Below are 21,806 nucleotides of genomic sequence, written 5' to 3'. Positions count from 1 at the left end.
ACCTGGCTGGATAAAAGGACTGGAGGCAGAAACATGTGATAAGTTCAAGGAAGAATGGGACATAAGTCGGAATTCTGTATAGGCTGATATAACTATCTCTTGTGAAAGTTGACTGTAAGTTGTTACAGTTGTTAATGTAGAAATTTGTCCAGTGATTTGTTGGGGGGAAAAAAAAATGAAGAAGACCTTAGACTCTACTCAGCTACATTAAATAATAATTTTCATTGTTCACTTATGGACTTGTACAGAGACCTGTACACTGCAAAATATAGTTGAAAGGTGCATTTGATTCCTCTCTATAACTTGACTTTTGATCTTTCAAAAAGACAACTACCTGTTGCAAAATGTCATTACTCACTATCCCCTTAGTTTGCATTGTTACTGTCCTTTCCTGCTGGTGCTGTATTTCAGGTGTTAAATCTGCACTACTGAGCAATTTCTGTTGCTTTTGGCAACAAGCCCTCTGGTTTTCTGCTCTGAAGGATCTTGGAGTTTTTGTGTTTGTTTTTTTGTTTGTTTGTTTGTTTGTTTGTTGAGGCAACATTGATTTATCTGACCCTACTTCTTACCTCAGTTTTTCCTACTTCATTCATTTTAGAGAACGGGGAGAGAAAAGAAAGGAGTTTGGGACCTTTTCTTCCCAGAAGGAGGGGTTTTGTCTAACTGTCTGATTTCGAAATTGATGAAAAAAGCCTGTGAAGAGTGAGAGTTTTGCCACTATTTTTTCATGAACTTGTGGTGGTGGTTGTTGCTGTTTGAACCAGTAAAACCTGAAAGGTGGTGTCTGTCATGAGAAAATGGGATTTGAAATCATGGTGCCACGGACAAACAAAATATGCTTCAAAGACACAGTGTGGATATTTTGTATCCATGTATATAGTATGTAAACAGTATCAATTCCATGTAACTAAATGTAAATTATTTCATGATGAAAAAAATACGTCCTCAAAGAATCAGTTGTTGACCAATCCGCATCTTATTTTTCTTTATTGTTTTTGTCAGGACTGTAGGGGTAGTTGTGGCACTTAGTGATGTAATGTTGAATTGGTTTAAACTTGCCCATCTAAAGCAGCAATGTTTGATTTGTAAGGCAACTGGACCATCATCAGTTCACGTTTATTTAAATTAATCCAATAATAAAAATATTTTTATAGTATCTTAAGTTTTTTTTCTAGAGAATGTTGATGAGAACTAGACCTGAACATTTCCTGAGACTAAGTAGTTCTATTTATTCCTTTAGGGTGTGTTTTTGTTTGTTTGCTTGCTTTTGCAGCCAGGAACAGATGAACAACAGTATGTGATTACTATAGTTTGTTTTTCTGCTCCAAAGTTGTCAGTCAGCGTTTGTCTGTAGGGACTGTAAGGCAAATGACTAGCATGAAACATCACTTTCACTGCAGTTTTGTGATCATGTGGTAGGAGCAAGGATATTAAAGGGAGATGAAGCAGGGCTTGGAAGAAGCATGGCAGATGAGGGATTTTCCCAGCAGATGTCTGGGAAAATACAACTGAAATAGCAGAAAAAAGGCTGTCAGGGTGCAAATAATGTGCTAGACTTTGTCAGTGCCTTTAACAATATACTTTTCATAGTTCTTCTAGGCAAGAGAGGAAAATGTCTGTTTAATTTATTTCCACACCAGTACTTGTGCACAGATAATCTTTTCTACTTCAGGGTTGTGTATGGTTTTTATTTATTTAGTTTTTAAAAATAGTTAATCTCATTCTTTCTTAACTCTGCTCCATATAAAATGCAAGTGCAAGATCTAGGTTTATCTTAATGATAGGATGTACAGAACTATAATTTTAGTTTAAAATTAATTTAAATGTTTAAAAAGACTGTGTTTTATCTATGTATCTTTATATGCTCTAGCAAATGAAATTATAAGGATACATAAAAGGGGAAAAAATTGAGGAAGTTCCTTATCAGCCTGCTGATTCTGTAACTCAAGCTTGAATGCTGCAAATGATACAAACTCGGGCAAAGTATCCCAGAACAAAGTATTTCCTTACCACGTGTTCCTTTATATCACACCATAGGAACAATAGCTAGACCTCAAGTGTTCGGTTCACAAGTACGTATTTTCCACGGTTTTCTCAGATATCCTCTCACTTCATTAGGAAGTTGGCAGGTAACTAGAAGCAGAGAGGCATCTTCTCCCTCCTAAGCATGGGACTCCTGGGTTTTCAGTTCTTAAAAGAGGAAAAAGGAGAGTGGAAATGTGGCACATGTGGATGCTGCAGCTAGGATAAAGTTCAGTATAGATAGCCATGGACAATATCAAAATTTGCGATGTTCTTAATTTTTGAGAGATGTATTAGATGAGGAAGCTGATATGTATATTATGTATGTAAAAGTAAAGACAAATGATGCTTCTGCCCTCAGCGGAAATTACACTAGAAACTTCCATTTCATATTTACTTGAGCATACTTCATTTACTCTATAGTCAACTAAAAGTAACAACAATATGTATATGTTATTAGATAGCAACATGTACCAGAGGAGGTTTTTGCTGGCAACTAATGAATAGCAAGAGAAGACAAAAATCCCAGGCAGTATTAATGATCCTCAAACAATGGAATTGAAATGCTGTAAGAATGAATCTTGAACTTGGTGATTTGCAGTTTCTTGGCTATGCATTACTAGGAAATTTTAGAGCCTTTTATGAAAAATGATATAGTTGGTCTGTAAGTAACCTTTCAAAAATCATAATTGTGGATTGTTCTCACTCAGACATAACCCAGATTTTATATCCAAATTTTTTGCATTTTATGTTCTGAATTTTTAATTCAGCAAAACCATGTAACATCAAACAACTGAGTATTTGAAATGCCAAGCATATCAAAATGAAACTGACAATTTTATGTCTGAAAATAGCATACTTGGGGCAGGATAAAAATGCAAACTTTTTAATCTTTTTTTTTTTTTTCAGAATCAACCGAAAACTGATAGTTCTAGTTTTATTCCAGTCTTATGCTTTGCAGGTTATCTTAAACAGAGTATTTGGGCATTGATATGTATGATTGCCATGTTGTTATTATTAGTTATCTTCTATGGCCTTTCCCTCATCTGCAGATTTTATCGGGAGCAATTTTTTATTTGCTTCGCATGTGAAAGTACTGAATATCTTTAGGATTTTATTGAGATCTGCAGATAAACTCCACGAGAAATGCTTTGGTTTGTTTTTAAGTCTTTCAGTCAGACAGTTCTTGTTCTATTTTGTGTAAGCTTTACGGGTATTATATCGTATTAATTTCCTAGCAGATTATTTTACAGTACTAATTCAATGCTATGCAAATTCTATTGCATCTGTTCTGTTTTATCAACCAAACCAGAAATTTCAATTAACAAAGCCATGTAACTAGACACAAGAGAGAATGTGTAAGATACTGAAAGCCATTTTTGTAAACATGGCTGACACTGTGTATATATACAACATAAATATATTGTTTTATACTTTCAGTTTTTGAACACTGACTCCCATGTTAGTGTTTCCATATTTTCCATGTTATTCATGTCAGTCTGAGAGGTTGCTACCATTCCTCCTAATTATTTTATTTTATTTTTTACTCTTTTTAAAAATATATTTTTTTTATTTTAATACCACATTAGCAGGCATCTAGGCATCTGAAATTTCCGGATAGCAGTAGTAAGGCAGAGATCTTTAATACTCCAGTACATTCGTGGAAGTCCATTGGCCATGGATACTTTCGGCTTCTTGATTATAAAATACCATTTCTAATTGTTTTCTAACACCTTGTCCCACATTTCACTTAGTTTATTCATAATGTCAAACTTGTTCCAAACTACAGTACAAATACATTTACTGAATGTCCATTAGCATTACACTTCGTCTTTAAAAATTCCAGTTTGTCCAAAAAGTCTTTTTCTCCTAAAATGGATGTAAATAGTTCATCTTACTTTCCTTTTATATTGTCAGCCATATGTTTTATCTAATGTCTTATCAGTAAACCTTAAGTTGGTATCTATTGATAGTTTAAAAAAGTAGAAAAAGAAAACTATGTTGACTACTATTAAAAAATTTTGACTTTGAAGAGGGTATGCTTTCATCAAAGTTGAAGTCATAGTCAAAGCAGCTTGTTTTGTGTTGTACTTGTTATTTTGTTCTTCTGCTGTCTCATTTCATGGAACTTCCAATTGAATCATATTTCATTTATTTTCTTCCTTGTCATTTCATGCATAATTTACAACAGCTTAGGAAAGTTGTCACTAGTAAAAACTAAGCACCTGAAAACATGGAACAAGCAGACTTCCTTCCTCTCATTAACACTGCCCAACACAATGTATTTACTGTCAGATGATGGGGAAGAAGCTGTATCCTGTCATGTTTTTAAAGCAAGGTTATGATGGCTGTTTCCCAGGCAACCACGAGCCTCCATGATTTTGAGGGCCAATAATAGTTGAGTTGGATATATTTCTCCTTTTGTGTTTAAAAAAACAAAAAAAAAGTTAAATGTTTCTTTATTACCATGTACATAACTCTCTCATAGTATACCTCCCTGATTTATGTAAAAATAGTTTTTTTCCTTATTTCCTATTTGCACACATTATTTGCAGGCTTTTAAAAAGGAACTCATGCAATTTTCTGATCTAATAGTATTTAATAGATTTCTACCTAAGCATTATCATATCCATTTAGATGCATCTAAAACCCGTGCTTCTGATTTACCACTAATGCTAAAAGAGACAGATGTAGAATGTTGAATATGTGGAATGCTTTCTCCTACTTATTCCTCTTATACGTAGCCTACATTTCTGAATACATAATAGCCAGATATGTTAACATTCAAGTCATGGATCATCATATCAAGTCTCAGGAATGCCAGTTATGTCAAATTCCTTTTCCACAATGAGAATTTCCAATTCCTTTTAGTTGTTATGGAGTCTCATAGGACCGGCATACAAGTGACTGGAAAATGTCTTTGCATTTTTTGTGACATCAGTTCAGTTTAGTCATGAGGGTAGACATTTAAATCTAGTTCAGTGATAACCGAACTAGTTTTAAGTGAACTAGCTTAGGTATCAGAAGCAGTCAAGTTGAAACAGCATAAAATTCATCTTAGGTTAATATATTCACAGATTGAGAGCTTGCCTGAAATTGGGATTGCATTGTTTGCCTCCTTGCTTCACAGTATTGATTATTTAGTGTCCTCCCAGCTGCTTGACCCACTCTCTGTTTGTGTGGTTTCTCAAAAAAGGAAGTCCCATAATCTTGAACATTCTGCTTCATGCCAATTTCACTATCAACAGTACAGTCTGTTTTCACTGACAGGAAAAAATCTTTCAGAATGTGAAACATCCATCCTTTTCCTATCAAGACGTCTTCTTCAAAGACATTTCAATTACTGGTAGTTCAGATCAGTTCAGAAACTTTTGAAGTTGAAGAAGATTCCCAGGACTGATAGGTCACTAACTGAAAGAGACCAGGGTTTATGAGACAATGCGCTAATGCACAGATGTGCATTGATATTTGAAAATCATGCACTAACCTTTTAAAAACTGCACACATTGTGAAAAATGAAATATCCAGTCTTCCCTTCTTAGACTTCCTGTTGAAATGCATGACTTTTTTCTTGTTATAACATTTTTTTCCTGAAACAATCTGTTTAACTGATTCACACTCATTCTAAACGTGAATGCCAGATGGCACTTGCCCTCAGGCCAAACATACCTTCTACATCTTGATACTTCTTCCATTTTAATGTGCTTTTTTGAGAGAATGATGCCTGCAAAAGCTGCAGCAGCAAAGATGTCAATGCATTTTTCAAAGTTCCTCAGATCCTGTAGTTTACTCTTTGCTTTCCACTATCATTATTGAGTTCCACATTGGGTTGATCAATGTATCCCTCTCGTGCCAATCCTTTCCACTGTTTGTTCATGTCTCATTAGTAAGCTGAGAAAGGCAGTGTATTTTACTTATTAGAGTAGCTCAAATAATTATCAACCTGCTCAGATGCTGAGAATAAGAAACAATGTAAAATGAACTGAAAGTAACCTGTAAAAAAAAAAAAAAAAAAAAACACTATTCAATATGTTTTGTTTACTTACGCAATTAAGACCATACAAGATAGCACATGGAAGCTAATTTCAAACTGAACTTGATATTCTGCACTCTCATAACTATTTTATTTGTACTCTGTAACTCTGAAAATGTCAGGATCTTGCTACTGACCTTACAACCCTACACATTAAATCTTAGAGATTAGATTATTCTTCAGGTAGAGTTGAGAGTTTCAGCTGCGTTTGTTTTTGCATTGTTTGCAGTATCTGGTCTGAAGGCAGTCCATGGTCACTGCTGTATTTGCAATCAATGCCATCCTGTCTTTCCCTCCATAGGAGACTGATCCAAAGTTCATTAAAAATGGCTAAGGTGCTGTAATCAGCTTCAGTCGGCTTTTATCATCCCTTGCTTGTCTCTTCAGTCACTATGAGGTTTTCGCTAAGTAAGCAATGTTGTTACTAATACAAAGAAATTCCTTGGAATCAAATCAGAAAATTTGCTGTGATCAAATTTCAAAAGTCCTTGTTTGAAAAATTCATACTGAGTATTCTCAGTAAAAAGACTAGGTCTTCAGAATGAAAACACAAGTCCACTGGATAGGAGAATGAAGGTAATGAATTAGCTTAATATTTGTACTGTACTTCATATTAATTTAAAACCAAATTGTTTATACACTTTATTCTAGTGCATAGAAAAGGTAAAGTATTTTGTAGGATGATGATTACTCATTCTGAGTAACATCTACCGCTTTTCTGAGTTCCAGAAAATTACAGTGAAAAATGTTATTGAAATAAAGCTCAATCACAAGGAAGTATTCGATTTTTCTTGGCATGTCCTGTTTAAAGCTAGATCCAAAGCTCTAGGAACCTTGCATGACTGAGCTGACCAAGGTGAGTTTGAGTCTGTATTTTTCTTGACTGTATTTGATCAGCTACTGGGACACTGTTTTTTCTTGAAGAAAAAATGTTTAGGGCCTTTTTCAAATAGCTGGAACTGTATGTTTTAACTGTACTACTGTCTTTACAACCCTAAAAGGTCGCATCTATTATATTCTGCAGTCAAAGCAGCTCTGATAGATTCCCTCTGCAGGGAATCTTATCTTTGACATATGCCAAATTATGCAGAATCTCATCCATCTAATTGCATATCATGTACAGTGACTTTTAAAGAGTATTTTTAGGCCCTGAGACTGCTACTAACCTTTAAAAAGTGCTCAATCCATTTCTTGGGCATCCTCCTATCACCTGTTTAATTTTTGTCTTGTATGTATGTTACGTTAGTGGGGGGGGGGGGGGGAGGAAAAAAAACCTTGACTAATTACTTTCCACAGAAGCACAGAGAATGGTTTGTTTTACACAACTTCAGTGGGTTCTTGTACTACTAAATATTAACTTGTAGGACCAGGTTTTGCATGGGTATTCAAACTAATACATCGCTTTTTTAATCTGTGTAAAAAATGCTGAAATATATTTAGTTCTAAAGGAATCTTCACTGGGATTAAAAGGAGTATATAGGGAATACTGAATTTCAGTGGGAGCTGAGTTCTTTACTCACAAAAGTGCCTATAAAAGTTTCTGTCAGCATTTTTCCTGTGCTTTTGAGAAATTCAGGAATTAATCTTCAATACGTGACAAGGTATTTATGTAATTTATACTTCTGGGAAAAATGGGCATAGGTATTCTATTTGTATAATATTCATAGGGAGTTGATAAAATGCTAATCTTATTATCCAGCTTAAATTGATTCTCTTTACAATATTATTTCAAAATGTGAATCATTCCTCTTCATACTTGAGGTTACAGATCAAGACAAATTCCTTAATATCTGCAGGTCAATAATCATGGACTCCAGCATATTCTTGAAGCCAAGAAAAGACTGCATGGAATCTGACTGCAAGAAATTCAATCCCAGAAAAGAATGTGAAGACTTTGTATTTAAAATGGAAGAAAAGTAGATCTAAATATATCGTTTATTGCGTGTGCCCCAACCAGACCAAAATGAATATCTGCAGGAGTCTATGAGAATTAGAATCCATGAAGCTTGCAAACTTCAAGGAAGAAATTTTTATCTGCATTAATTTTTCCTAGCCTTTGTGCGAGTTGATTAGTAGAACTAGATTTTTGTGTTTTATTCCATCACTGGTAGTCAGATTTTTTTTAGGGCAAGTTTAATAGGAGTAGAAATATTTCAAAATATTTGCAATTTGCTTCTGTTAACAGTAATTCAGAAAATATTTGCTATCCTTAGAATGAAATAAAATAGCTATAGTGTCCACTGCACTAATACTTAATAGAATCCTAGAATAATTTGAGATGGAAGGGACCCTGGAAGGTCTTCTGGTCCAACTCCACTGCAATGAACAGGGATACCTACAGCTCAGTCAAGCTGCTCAGATCCCCATCCAGCCTGACCCTGGGTGTCTCCAGGGACAGGGGACCCAACACCTCTCTAGGCAACCTTTTCCAGTGCCTCACCACCCTTATTGTTTTGGTAGAGGTGCAACTTGGAGGACAAAATCCATATTCATGTAATTTCACATATTATAAAATAACTAAAATACTCTGCCTGAGGGCTTCAATAATTTAGATACTGTAAAGAAAATGTTAACCATTTTTTTTTCCCTGTAAAATGCCACGTGGTTAACTAGATTTGAATAGCAAAAATTATAATGTGAAATGTGTGGAAACTTGGTAACACACACCAATTCATATGGTAAGTTTTTCCTAATACTCTTTAGGATTTCTCAGTGTTATCTGATTTGTAAGAAGTCCAGACTTGTACATCAATTTTAGTTTCACAGAAACTGGGCATTTGTTGTGCTGCTTCCTGCAGACATGTACTATGTTGCGTTCAAAAGAAGTGTATTTTTCAGAAATGTGAATGTGAAGAATGTTTTTATATGCTATTCATTTTAAGATGAATTTATTCCAACTGGAATACATTTAAGATCATGATTCTATTTTACGATGACTAAAAAGAAAAATCTTTCCTCTATAAAGTGCCCATAAAGGAATAACTCCAAAGATAAAATGGGACATGATCTGGTAACAGGTATCACTATATGTATGACTATCAAACACCTTTAAAAAACATTTAAATAAAAAATCAATTTTTAAACATTAATCATCCCTAGGTTCTCCCAGTTGCTCCATTTGGTAATGTGTAACATTTAAGCTCTAAATCATCCTAAAAATAATGAGTAAGATCTTTTCCTTCCACTTCAAATAAAACAGTAGTAGAAAGTTCCTTTAAATTCATCTTGCTGCCCAACACCCATTTTTTTTTTTCACTCTTTCTGAAATGCCATGTCTCACATCACAAACACTGAATTGTTCTCTCTCTTAGGACAAAAGTGGTATCTTATCTCTTAGCAAGCTCATAGGTTTCAGTGTGACAACTACCTTACAGCAAGGTAAGATATACAAGAACACTATGTGTGATACTACAATATCACAAGTAGAAACTTACAAAGTTCTGTTACCACAGGATTTAGTATTCCACAGTGTTGCGGATATAATTATGAAAATTTGTTAGCTGGTATACAATCTGATTCTGAGTGATGGTCCTCTTCTAACTACTCTTGAGTTCAATGAGTGCTATTGCTATGTGTGTTCTGCCAAAGTATTATTTAATATCTAACTAATCAAGATAAGTCTCCAGAAGTGCTCTGGGTTCATGCAGCTGATATTTTCTGTGATATGACTGATTATTTTGTAAAATAATTTCATTCTGAAAAATGTTTTTGTTGCTGTATTAAAACTGTAGTTCTTCAAAATAGCATGAACAACTCCAGAGTTTCTATGCTACAGGAACACCTCCCTTTATTTACTATAGTATCTCAGATGTATGTATTTGATTGAAAAGATTAATAGCTCTTTATTGGCTTGCTGTTTCTGAAGAAACATAATACCATACATTTACATTGCAGGAGTTAATAGATGATGGTAAATTCCTTGTGGCATTATCAAACTCTGTGAATTTGTGTATCTGATCAAATATTTATTAGCTGCAGTCTCTTCCTACACTGATTTTTTTCCTTTCATTTATTGCTTTAGGCATTACTGTGCAATACTAAGGTGATACTCATGGGCATATGCCCCAAAAAGAAAGACACTCATTATGAAATACCCAACTTCAAAACCACAAGCTGCCTGTATCTTATTTTTTTCCTTTTAATTAAATGCTGTGGCAGTTTATTATCTTTTCTAGCTTGTTTCTTTGACCAATATTAAAACGAAGCAGAAACAAAATTTTATCTCATCTGATAATAGATATTATTTTCCATTGATTATCCTGAACTTCTTACACCATATTTAAGCTTAGTGCTATGTATTTGCTGTATACAGCAAATGATTACTACGGAAAGTGATCGGACATCAGCATTTATTGCATTAGAGCTCTGCTCTCTATGAACCTTTTATATGTGTAACAGATTCATTGCACTGAACTAGTCTGAAATTTTGGAACCAGAAAATGTGCCAGTAACACTTGTAGGAGATTGAGAGCTGAATAAAAATGAAATGCTAATGAAAAATAAGGAAATGTATGCAAATTGCCTGACAACTCTCAGTTTCAACTTTGTGTCACCATTAAGACTTCTGGGTGTGTTTCATTGAATTTAACACAGACAGAGCAGTCTGTGCTGCTGACCCAGCTACAAAGAAACCACCATATTACAGGACTGGTGCATCTTTCGTTTTCTCCCATGGCAAATTCTTCAGCATATTTGTCTAAAGAACAGCTTCCTGGTGGTGGCAGACATGGCCTAGAGATAGTGCAAAGACCTATTCTGTACCCTCCTTCTACAGAATCCATTTCAGAGTTCTGTTTACTATGTCAAGTTAGATTCACAGGATATAGAATTATCTTCTTGTCTGTGATTGCAAATGCTTTGCAGGCTTCCTCCTCTGAGCACTGCACAGCAAATTGCCAAGATCCCATTTGTACTTTAGTCAAGATCTTTTTCTTAATTTGAAGACTAAAAATATGTGTGCATCTAATATGAAATACTTTAAAAGAAGAATTATGTTGTTTGCTCAGGAAAATATCACGTATTTGGGTTTTCTGCTACGACGCTTTGAGGGGAGCCTATTTTCTATAGTCTCATCATAAGAAGCACCATGAGGCACTATCTTCTCATTCCTTTCTCATTAATGTCTCTCATAGATTTCCCATTTACCTCAGTGGATATATGCCAACGTAGTCCATGGAGACGTTGTATAAATAATACTCTTTATAATATCCCATATTCTCTAACATGTAGAGGTCTTCAGAACTAAGTTAAATTGCCAAACTACTGCAAAGTGCAAACAAATGCACACAGACAGAATAATGCTAAATTATACATCTCATAAAGGCTCTCAGGAGAGTGCGAAGTCGCAGACTTGTGAGATCCATGTATTTATTTAGGTTCATACATGGGGTCAAGAAGTGCCTATGCCGAGCCCTAGGTGTCCTTGGCAATTATATAAAAGCATAAGAAACATAAAAAATGAGCACCCTGTGGCAATCTCTGCCAGCCATAGCACTGTGTATTGGATCTTGCAGCAGCAGGAAATTGAGAGAAACCACACTTCTCTCATTCTCTTCCTACCCAAGTATCCTTGCAAACACAATCTTGCATATGGGACCATATGAATCATATAATATTGTTGTTTAGTTGTTTCATTCATCAGATTTTCTTTGCACAAGATAGGCATCTCCTTCTCTGAAATGTAAACTTGCATGAAATGTGAGAAGTACTGTTTTCCATTTAATTTGTTATGTTTGGTAATAGTGAATGAGAAAACCATAAGTAAGTACTGACTAAAACATTTTTTTAGATTAAAAAAATAGCATTTCTCTTGAAACGCTATCTTTTTTTCCTTGTAAAATCAATCAAACACACATATGGACAATATATATAGCTAGCAGAAATTTAGTGTCTCTCATCTACACTATTAAGCCTATTTGGAGAAGCCTATACTTTAAAACTGAATTGTTACTATAAAAATATTCAATCATATGTTATTCCTTTAGCTTGGCCCTGGACACGGCTATAGATGGGACAATGTTTGAGTTTTAAGTTGTAGTATATAAAGGGAGCAATGTCAAGGTATTACGTGGTAGTGTTGCAGATCTTGCTGAATTTTGAAATTATGTAGGCCCGCTAGAACCTGTGAAATCAGTGAAGTTTTGTCCACAGTACTAGCCAGATATCTAGTGCTGTTTGTTTTTTTGAAGTCAATAAATAGATTGATCTTTAAGTAATTTGATTAAAATTTCTTTAGAAGAATGGTTCTCTCTTATCAGTTAACTAAAGTTCAAATTTTATACACAGCAGAATATTTTGTCCTGGGCAGTGCTGAGCCTTTTCAATTGTTTATTCTTTCATTTCACATTCTGAGGAGTGGCATGAGGGAACCATGTAATGTTTAATGTAAGGTTGAGTCAAAAAGAAACATATTTTTAGCTTTTTTTTTTTGTATTCTAAAGGCAGTCAGGTTTGGGTTTTCATATGCACTTGGAGAAAGTTGACTGCTGTGCTTTGAAGATATCTATTAAGATGACAATTACTCCTTTTTTGCCTAAGTACTGACCTGTTTTTGAAAGTTATATTTATGGTTTTGAAAATTATCATCACCTGTTTAGAGCAGTTAAATGTACAGATTTTATACAAAAATATTAAGATTTAAGCATTTAGTGGGAATGGAAATATGAGTTTGAAAGCACCACAAGAAACAATAGAAACGTTTAAAAAAAAGCCTACGTCAATAAAATAAATGAGCTGACTAATAGCATTGAAACCAATAAACATCAAGGAATTCTTTGCAACAAGACTAGAAGACTTCTGCTTCAGTAACGTCATACCAGAGATAAACTGTCATTGAGAAATCTCTGATTTCTCAGAGAATAGAAGCAATAGAAATAGAGTAAGAATAGAAATATGCTTGCTGCCCATTGCATGGATCCATCCTTCTTGTTATCCCAGGAGGAGGACATACTACTCATAAAGATACCCAAAATGAGCAACCAATGAGTGGACCATAGCATGGACTCAAAACTATAGGCATTGAAGTCATCAAGATACTGATGTCAAAGACTGTTTGACTTGTAGAAGGATTAAAATGCCACTCCAAAAAATGATCAGTCAACAATCAAGAGAAACCACAGAGATACAGCAAAGTCTTGATACCAGCCACCACTTGTCCTCCATACAAGGGATCTTGGCCAGACCACAGATACATACCCATTACAGGTCATATGAGTATGGAAATGAGGGAATGTGAGAGTGAAACTCAAGAGAATGAGTGAATGACTATAATAAATTTTGTTTAAAATGAACGTCACTTTCCTTTTCTATAAGGTTTTGTGCGGTTTTGTTATGTTAAATTCCTACAAAGGCAGACAGATTTGGATTCCAGAGACTTGCTTCTATTTTTTGAAGTTTGTTATACTTTTGTGTAAGCCAAATTTGATTCAATTACCCTTATTTTCTTTATTTCTGAAGATTTCAGAATGTTTGCTTTAATTGGCCCACAAGACTGATGGATGAAAGTGAAATATTTTTCTCCACCTGCCTACATTTGGCATTGTGTCTACAGGCAGGTTACTTAAGGATTTAGAGGAAGATTTTCTAAGGTAGACATAGCAATTAGGTATCTAACTCAGTGTAGAAATCTACAAGAACTTACCTTTATTACAGAAATTACTGAACACTTGCTTTTTCACAAGGAAAATGCAAATAAATATATTTTGTTTTTATTTTGCAATATGAACCCACATTTCTAATGAATTCAATGCTGTAACTTCTGCAAAAATATTTTCATATTGAAAACTTACGTTTATCTAAGAGTAAACAAGATGTGGAAGGAAAGTAGCATTAGTGATTGTAAATGGGTAATATGGGGAAACACAAAAGGATAAATCACTCTTATCAAGCATTGCTTACCACATCGATTTATAAGCATAATTATAGTACCCTTTGCTATTTTCAGGCTTAAATCTCATCTTACGTATGCTTAACTATCTAAATGAAAACACCAATTACTATGTTATCTGAATAGTAATAGCAATGTGACATTATTTTGTATAGGGCTGTGTTTTGATTATTCATTAATGTTGTAATTAATTTGAAATAATTTTTAATCTCATTGTCTTTCTCATTGGGGGCACTTTTGAGAGAGAATCAGAAATAAATTCCACTTGTTTGCTGGGCCTGCCAAGGAAGAACAAAGTGCAGGAGGGAGATAACAGAGATCATTGATGTTTTCTTCCCAGATCACATTTAACTGAATCAATGAAGATGGAAAAGGAATTTGAGATACTGGATGGAGCCTCTGTCCTCTGCATTCCAAAATACAGAGTGACAGGTAATTTGGAAGGTACAGGAGTGACCATTCACTTGCCATTCATCTCTCATTGGTTTAACAGAATCTCCTGAATTATTGGTTTTCTCACCATTCCCAGAAACATTTGTAGAAGAAAACAGCCCCACAAAAAGATCGAGATTGATTCTGTATCATTTGTAGTGTTCTGGCAGCAGAAAATAAATGGAGAGCTGAGCTTGATTGATTAAAGTTTCGCCCAGATGTGTGGGATATGTAACAGTTCTGGCAAACCCCTCTGGTGGTGAGATTAGAGAAGAAGTTCTCAAGCAACTTTGTGTTAAAGATTAGCCTAGTAAAAGATCAGGTGTATAGGATGACTTATTTAATTGGAGTTCCTCTCCTATTCAGAGTTTTGACCTAGGATCCTTACCCTAAATCCTTCATAGGCACCCACCACAGATCTGTAAAATTTTGATAATAATGGTGGGCTGACAAAGGCCTGTCAAAGTGAGTGAGATAATTCAGTATCTTCTGTTTACTGTAGAAGCGAATATTATGGTATTACAGGAAAAGCTGGCTACAGTTGGTAGAGCAAGGGGTACAGATCATTTCAAATAAAGATTGAGTTGTTGAGGATATTACAGGTCTAGCAGAAATTAAGAAAATATACATTAAGCCTCAGTGTGGAGTAATATACCAAATGTCCTGGTTCTTCTTTTTTTTTTTTGTGGTATATTTTAGGTTTTTTTACATTGAGGGGATCTTATGGTTTCTGTTCAATTGCATTTTATGTTAATTATGTAAATTCTACATTGGTGTTTCTGGTGGTCAGTTGAAAGCTTCTTCCTTGGCAGTAAACAGATAACTAAGTAATTTTGGATGAGCCATACAGCACAATGCAAGGCCGTGTAGCAGCAGCTTGAGTGTCATTTATATCTCAAAAAGAAGACATCATTATAACATACTGTCCTCAGCAAGCAAAGTACACTGAGTAAAGCAGCGCATAGTCACTGTGATTATGCTATTTTTAAAACAGAGGCTACTGTGTGCAACTTACGTATACTCTAAATGCAGTACCACAGTTCACTCAGCCCAAGTCTCTACTGTTAGGCATAATCTGAAGTCACTGTTGTCTGTTCTGGAATATTAAAACTTGTATTTTGATGGTATGTTAGACTGACTTTGCACAGAAGTAAGTTATTCTTAAATCTTGCAGGGCAGCAGAGACTTGGTCCCAGTTTATTTAATCATGGTGAATTTTGCTTTGATAAAATCACTTCCATAGATTTTTACTTGTAAGATTAGGGATACTGTGACCTATCATCAGAGTTTAGGCACTATCATCAATTTTTTCTCTTTGCTTAGAACAACATGCAGAATGCTAAAAGTTCACATTACACATATTGTGAAAGAAAATGTGAATTTCTCTAATTAGGAACACAAGCATAGTAACCTCAAATGAAGGTCATATCCTTACAAGGAGACCTATAATGAGGGTGACAAGTACATATGCTGCTGAAACATAACCTTCTGAACTATACTGCATAGAGGTTGCTGGAACGATTCATAGGACTTCTGTTTGCTTTTTTTTTTTTTTCCTAATTAATTCAATAACGGGTGAAGTTTGTTATGACTTGCTTCTATTGTCCTGTGTGACATTTGCCACATAATTATCATCTTTCATTGTTTCAAAGAATCTCCCAACTATCTTCCGTTATTGGTAAAATTAGTTTAATTATTAATCTACATCATTATGATTGATTCTTAAAAATAAAAATAGATTGTAATATTGTAGAGTATATTACTAATGCTTGAAATTCAAACCTTTACCAAATCAATATTCCCCAAGTTTTCAATGAAAAGCCTTATAAATCAAGGAGTTATAACTGCAGTTACCTTGCATTGTCAAATTGATTCCTTCATCAGATATTTAAGAGTCATTATGTTCTGATTGACAGTTTTTATTGTTCTTAGGCAGGAATCTTTCTTTGTGCATATTTGAAAAATATGTATTTCTGGTTAATTTTTAGTTCCATAAATTCTTGGAAGTGGAAACTACTTGGAATCCTCTTAATGTTCTGTTTCCTAGTCATTGATACTTCATTCTTTCATCATTTCTAATTGTATCTTGTGAAATCAAACACACTCCAGCTAAAATGTAAATTATTTTGCCTATACTAAATTTAAATGAATATATTGGTTATATTTTTCTTTGAAAGTGTTCCCATTAGTTAGATAAGATCAAATTTGAGGAAATAAATGTTTCTTAATGATGTTTTTTGTATTGTATGTTTCTATACTATTATGCAGAACAGTGTGGATTTAAGCAGTTTGTTTTCCCATAATTTTATTCCACATTTAGATATTTTTTACAGAAGGACATTAATTTTTTTCATTCATTTCATTGCTACCCTTGGTAAAATACAGGAACTATGCCAATTAAAATGTAGTTTTCATATTGCCTCTTGAAGGAATTGTTGAAATTTTTTAGTGCATCTTGTTAAAATATTTGTGGTTGAAGCCATGGAAGATATAAGATAACAGCCCTGAGGTATATAGTCAGAATTCACCCAACACAGCAGAGTAAAAACCATGGTCCTCTCAGTGGAACTGCATGACAAGGAAGGATGAAAATCTTATGAGGTCAGAACTTGCAAGTGCACAGACCTAACAGCCTTGGCAGAACCTCGTGAAAATTAAATCATTTCAACTGCTTCCGTTTAATTTGACACAGCAAACAATGTCTACAGTCACCACTTCCCATAAAGAGAAGCTTTAAAGTGAAAATAATTTTATAAGACACTTCATGAATTCAATTTATTACTAGAAAATGCTTAAGTTTATGTATATTGGAACACAGATTTAGGTTCTCTAATGCTACTTGAATGACTTATTTTCAAATTTGCTAAGCTGTAATACTGGCACAGTTAGTTTTACCTATGAAGTTTTCTTTCTTACTAGTTTCAGCTCTCAGTTTAATTCTAACTAAAGCTAACTGCTGTTTTCTCTCAGCAGTATCTATTAATTGCACATCTGTGCTATCACTTCAGAATCAGACAGTTCTAAGATTGAAAGAATGACATCTGTCCAGTTCAAAATATATGGTACACTTACACGGGGAATATCTGATGTCTGTATGTTTTGGGGTTTGAGGTTCGGAGCCTAAATGGGAAGATCTTTGTGTTGCAGTCCAGGACTGCACAAGAACCATCAAATGGAGAGGACTCTAGAAGTCCTGGAGGGTAGTGTTCTCTGACATTTCCAGCCCCAATTAAGTTTGCCAAATCTTTCGTTCATACTGGTCATTTGTATACCCACCTGCAGAAAGAAGATCAAAGCTGTTGAAGACGCAAGCTACTTAAGAGATTTCAGAGCCTACATGTCATGGAAGTTCAAACCAACCATATGACTGTAGCCAGCAGGGCACTGTGGTAGCATGCAGCTTCCAGTAAAAAAGTGACCTGCTGAGACTTAGTTCTGAAGTCTCCATGCAACTTTTCACTTTGTAATATATATATCAAGATTTTTTTTCAACAGGAGTTCGGTATATTGCCTACAGCATAAGCATTGTCATTGATAAACTTCTCACTCCTTTTACAGGGAATTATTGGTGGGCTGTTCAGCAAAGATTCAGCAAGGAAGTGAGTATTTTCCAATTTAATTCAAAGTAAGCTTGTACAAGTTTGCCTAAAGTTTGAATGAAGACATTTCACTTTGCAACTGAAGCAACGAGCAGCAGTCATGCTGCTGTTTACTGCAAGTCACCTGAGAATGGCTTTAAAGCTTCTTTAGTTTCTTTAACTCAACTACTTGTGACGTTATTAGCCTAACATTTCAGTTAACTATTTTTGAAAATGTGAATATAGACTAATTGCAGATAACCTCTTCTAATCACATTTTTCTCCTTTCCCAAAAATGACTTTGGCCAACTTCACCAATTGAATTTTACATGACTTTCATCTAAATCACTGCTTCAGAATATTTTTTTCCTACATTTTCTTTCCCATAATTCACTGATGCAATTGTTATGGAATTGTCCTAAATTTGCAATAGGTCCTCCTTGCTGTTTACAGGATCACCAATGTAAAATCTAGGGGGAAGGAAGATTACAGTTTCAGTTTTTGCAAACAATACAAAGAAACAAACAAGTCTGAAGACAGTGGTATGAGAAGTAGATGCTTAATAAAGAAGGCATAATAAATGGTAAAAAGATTAATAAAGCTGTCAAATTTTATTAATTAGAAAGATGTCTTTTACATTGTTGTTATGGGTTATGAGTATCTTCTATACTTGCAGAACTAATGGCTAGGAGTCAGGCCTGGCTGGAAGGTATTCTGTACGAACAAGATTCTTTGAGAAAACCAATCAAGAATAGAAATTTCATTAAAATGACAGGCTTTTTTCATCAGTCCCCTTCACAGCTGTCTTATTCAAAGGGTACGAGAATGATAGTTGACCTTCTGGATATAAAAATGACATTTAAAAATATGAATAAAGTACAAATTAGTCCAGTTATAAAAGGAAAATACAGTATATCATTTCTTTGTCTTTGGCATTACTGTTTTGCAGAGATAGCTTCTCCCAGTTGAAATCCGTAGGAATTCACTATTGATTTTAACTCAGCTAAATGTGCCATTTCCTGACATCAGAAAAAAAAACTGACTGAAGTGCTTAAAGTGTCTATTGTAAGGCTTTATTTTTGGAAACTATGCAAACAGGGTTCCTAAAGCATTCTAATCCAAAGCTAACATATCTCGAGCTTTATGTTTGTAATTGCTGTAAGTAGCTTACCCACACTCTAGTGGCTAGGATGTACACCTGGGAAACGGGAAGGACAGATTAGAATTTGCACATGCTAAGAACAAAAGCATGTTTTTTTAGGGTTTTGAACAGATAGCCTAATTGGTGAGTTGTTTTGAAAAAGTCAAGTATCATCAACCACCCGAGTTTCAGGAAAAGTGAGCCCTGATTGATTAAGTGCTTCACTCAGAAATGGATTCCAGTTTACAGAGCCAACATGCATGGTGATCCTTAATATGCTACACTGACACTGGTACATTTGGTGGGATTTTAGGCTCATTGCTGTGATCTTGGTGTTTTATTGTCTGGAAATGGGCTCCACTCACTGGAGGGTTTTTATGGGCCAGTCTACTGAGTTTCTTGTTTCTCTTTAAGGGAATCTGGGTATGTAATCATAACTCCCTGGATCAAGATCTTAGAATCAACTACCTATGATTATGCTGCTGCCTAAGTTAGAAATACTTTGTTCCTTTCTTTTCATCATAATACCTTTTCTTCATGGAAGTTTATTTGGTCACTATTTACTACTACTTTCTTTGCTCCCAAAAGATCTTTCAGGTACTGGTATTCTTGCAAATGCTGGAAAGAAGTGAAGTCAGCTGTGAAAACAGCCACCTCAAAGTAACAGCATTGTGACCAAACAGAAGGAAGAATTAAGGGAAAAATTTACAAAGCAATGAAAGGTGATCTTAAGTATCAGATAAACAGATTTTTTGACAACCTGTGTTAACTGTGTATAACTGAAATTTATACACGCACTCAGCTGAAAAATAGACTTTTTCTTCATGTGAACATAAAGAAAAACACTAATAAAAATTAATGTTGATTTCTCTGTGTGTCTGTAGTTCTATGCCTATCTGTGAATGCTGGACAAGATTCACTTTCATGACTTAAACAGTTGGAGTACTCAGAGACATAATTAGTGCGTCTTAGAAAGTAGTATAATGTAACTTGTATATATCATATGGATCAGATCTTTCTTGAAAGATATGTATGGGGATGAGATGGGTAGGCAAGAATTAATCCTAAGATAATTTTCTTTTTTCCTTTTTTTTTCTTTGTTTTCAAAAAGTCAGATTCAAAAATACTTAATTTCCTAGGTCATGTCCTTGCTATTTGGCCTCTTAAAGCATAGTGGCATATATGCCAGACTATTTCCTCATGGAAACTTCTGTATAGCTTTCTGCATTCTAATAAATAAAAAATTAAATTTTCCCTGGAAGAGGCTAAGAAAGTGTAATCATATTGGTTTAAAGCAGCTAAGAAGGAGATTAAAATTCTAGAACAGCATTTAAGGCAATTTTTTTTAATTTTGTTTTTCTAGATTTTACGGTCCAGAAGAACGGCTTACCACACAACCATCAGTCAATAAATCTCCCTTCTCTCACTGTTTTTTGCAAGGTAGCACTTGTAACAAATAGAATGTCCCTAAAACAAATGTATCAACTGAGTATCAGAGAGGCTTAGTTTGATGAAGCAAAAAAGAGGTAATGGGCTTAAATGTAGAAACTGATGGTTGGTTACGATAGATGTATATTTTTGTCACTGTTGAAACAAATCTTTAATAATTAAAATTATACAAGCTTTTAATGCAATAGTCATTAGTAATCTTATATTGATGAATCATATTACTGAAGAAACTGTTTACCCCAAGATAACTTTCACAGTCTCACAATTCGCACAGCACAGGTTTATTTTATTTTATATTTTTCATGCAGTTGGAGCTCTTAAGCTATAGCATTTATCTTTGATCTTTAGTACTATTCTAAGGTTAGATTTTGACCATACAATTAAAAAAACTTATATTTATTTACTATTTTAAATTGAGCCAAAAGTATCTTACTCCTTTTTTAAATTTTGTTATTATTTTTTACCCCCCTAGCAGGCAGATATACTCGAATTGAACTTGAGCAAAATCCAGATACCTCTGAGAAAAGCCTTTTGCCATGCAAACAGCAATAGGTAATGCCAGGTCACATGTTGGCATCTGTAATATGAAATCTACAATGAGAAGATTTTTTGTGTGTGTATTTGTTTTTCTTTTTCCCAAATTCTCTAAAGTAGAGAAAAGACTGTTTTAGGAGGTTGGTTTTTTTGTTTGTTTCATTTCTTTTCTCCCACTCTCCTGGATTCATTTTTGATGGATTGGTGTGTGAACTCAGTTATCTTAACAGAATTTTTAACTACCTCTTTTGTGCTGTCCTTTCTAACTGCAGTTACCACTGTCAGTTTTGTGAGCTTATAAATGTACAGGGATTTGTGCTGTACCTCAGCCCACCAATTCTGTCTACCAGTATTTTTTAGAAGGCATTGGAGAAAGAATGTGGCAATTATATCACTGTACAGAAATCTGTACGTGATGATGACAAAGCTTTGTTGCTGTAATTGGCTTTTTAGCTTAAAGACATTCAAAAACAGATAACGAATTGAATTATTTTTCTGATTAATTTCTGATTTTTAAACCATGATACATTTCCCCATTGAAGGCCTGTGACACTCTTGTATGACAGTCCGTGAACCTGAGGGACATAAACTTCTGCCCTCTCATAATAGAACAGGTTGTGGAAGTAAGATGGTGTTTACAGGATGTTTTCTTCAATGGAATGCTATAACATTCTTCAGTTCTGCAGTCACTGGAATCCTAGACTGCTCTCATAGTTTCCTAATGGAATTTCC

At 34.5% G+C, this 21,806-nt stretch overlaps 1 protein-coding gene across 5 annotated transcripts in view; it reads left to right on the top strand.

Annotated features, from left to right (window-relative positions):
• The window catches only part of LOC110399950 (heparan sulfate glucosamine 3-O-sulfotransferase 1-like), a 92,078-nt gene that overhangs the window by 10,197 nt on the left and 60,075 nt on the right, over nt 1-21,806 (top strand). For 2 of the 5 annotated variants that reach the window (XM_021399461.1, XM_021399459.1), the window contains 4 exons: nt 6,785-6,911; nt 7,852-9,433; nt 14,281-14,372; nt 17,931-17,971. The gene's annotated coding sequence lies outside the window, so the exon portion shown is untranslated. Of the gene's footprint in view, nt 1-6,784; nt 6,912-7,851; nt 9,434-14,280; nt 14,373-17,930; nt 17,972-19,679; nt 19,814-20,454; nt 20,532-21,012; nt 21,093-21,806 lie in introns of all 5 variants that reach the window. The other 3 variants (XM_021399460.1, XM_021399458.1, XM_021399457.1) reach the window with 2 other exon arrangements.

Source organism: Numida meleagris, chromosome 5 (assembly GCF_002078875.1).
Source record: "Numida meleagris isolate 19003 breed g44 Domestic line chromosome 5, NumMel1.0, whole genome shotgun sequence".
Lineage (NCBI taxonomy): Eukaryota > Metazoa > Chordata > Aves > Galliformes > Numididae > Numida > Numida meleagris.
This window is presented reverse-complemented; position numbering and strand designations above follow the sequence as displayed.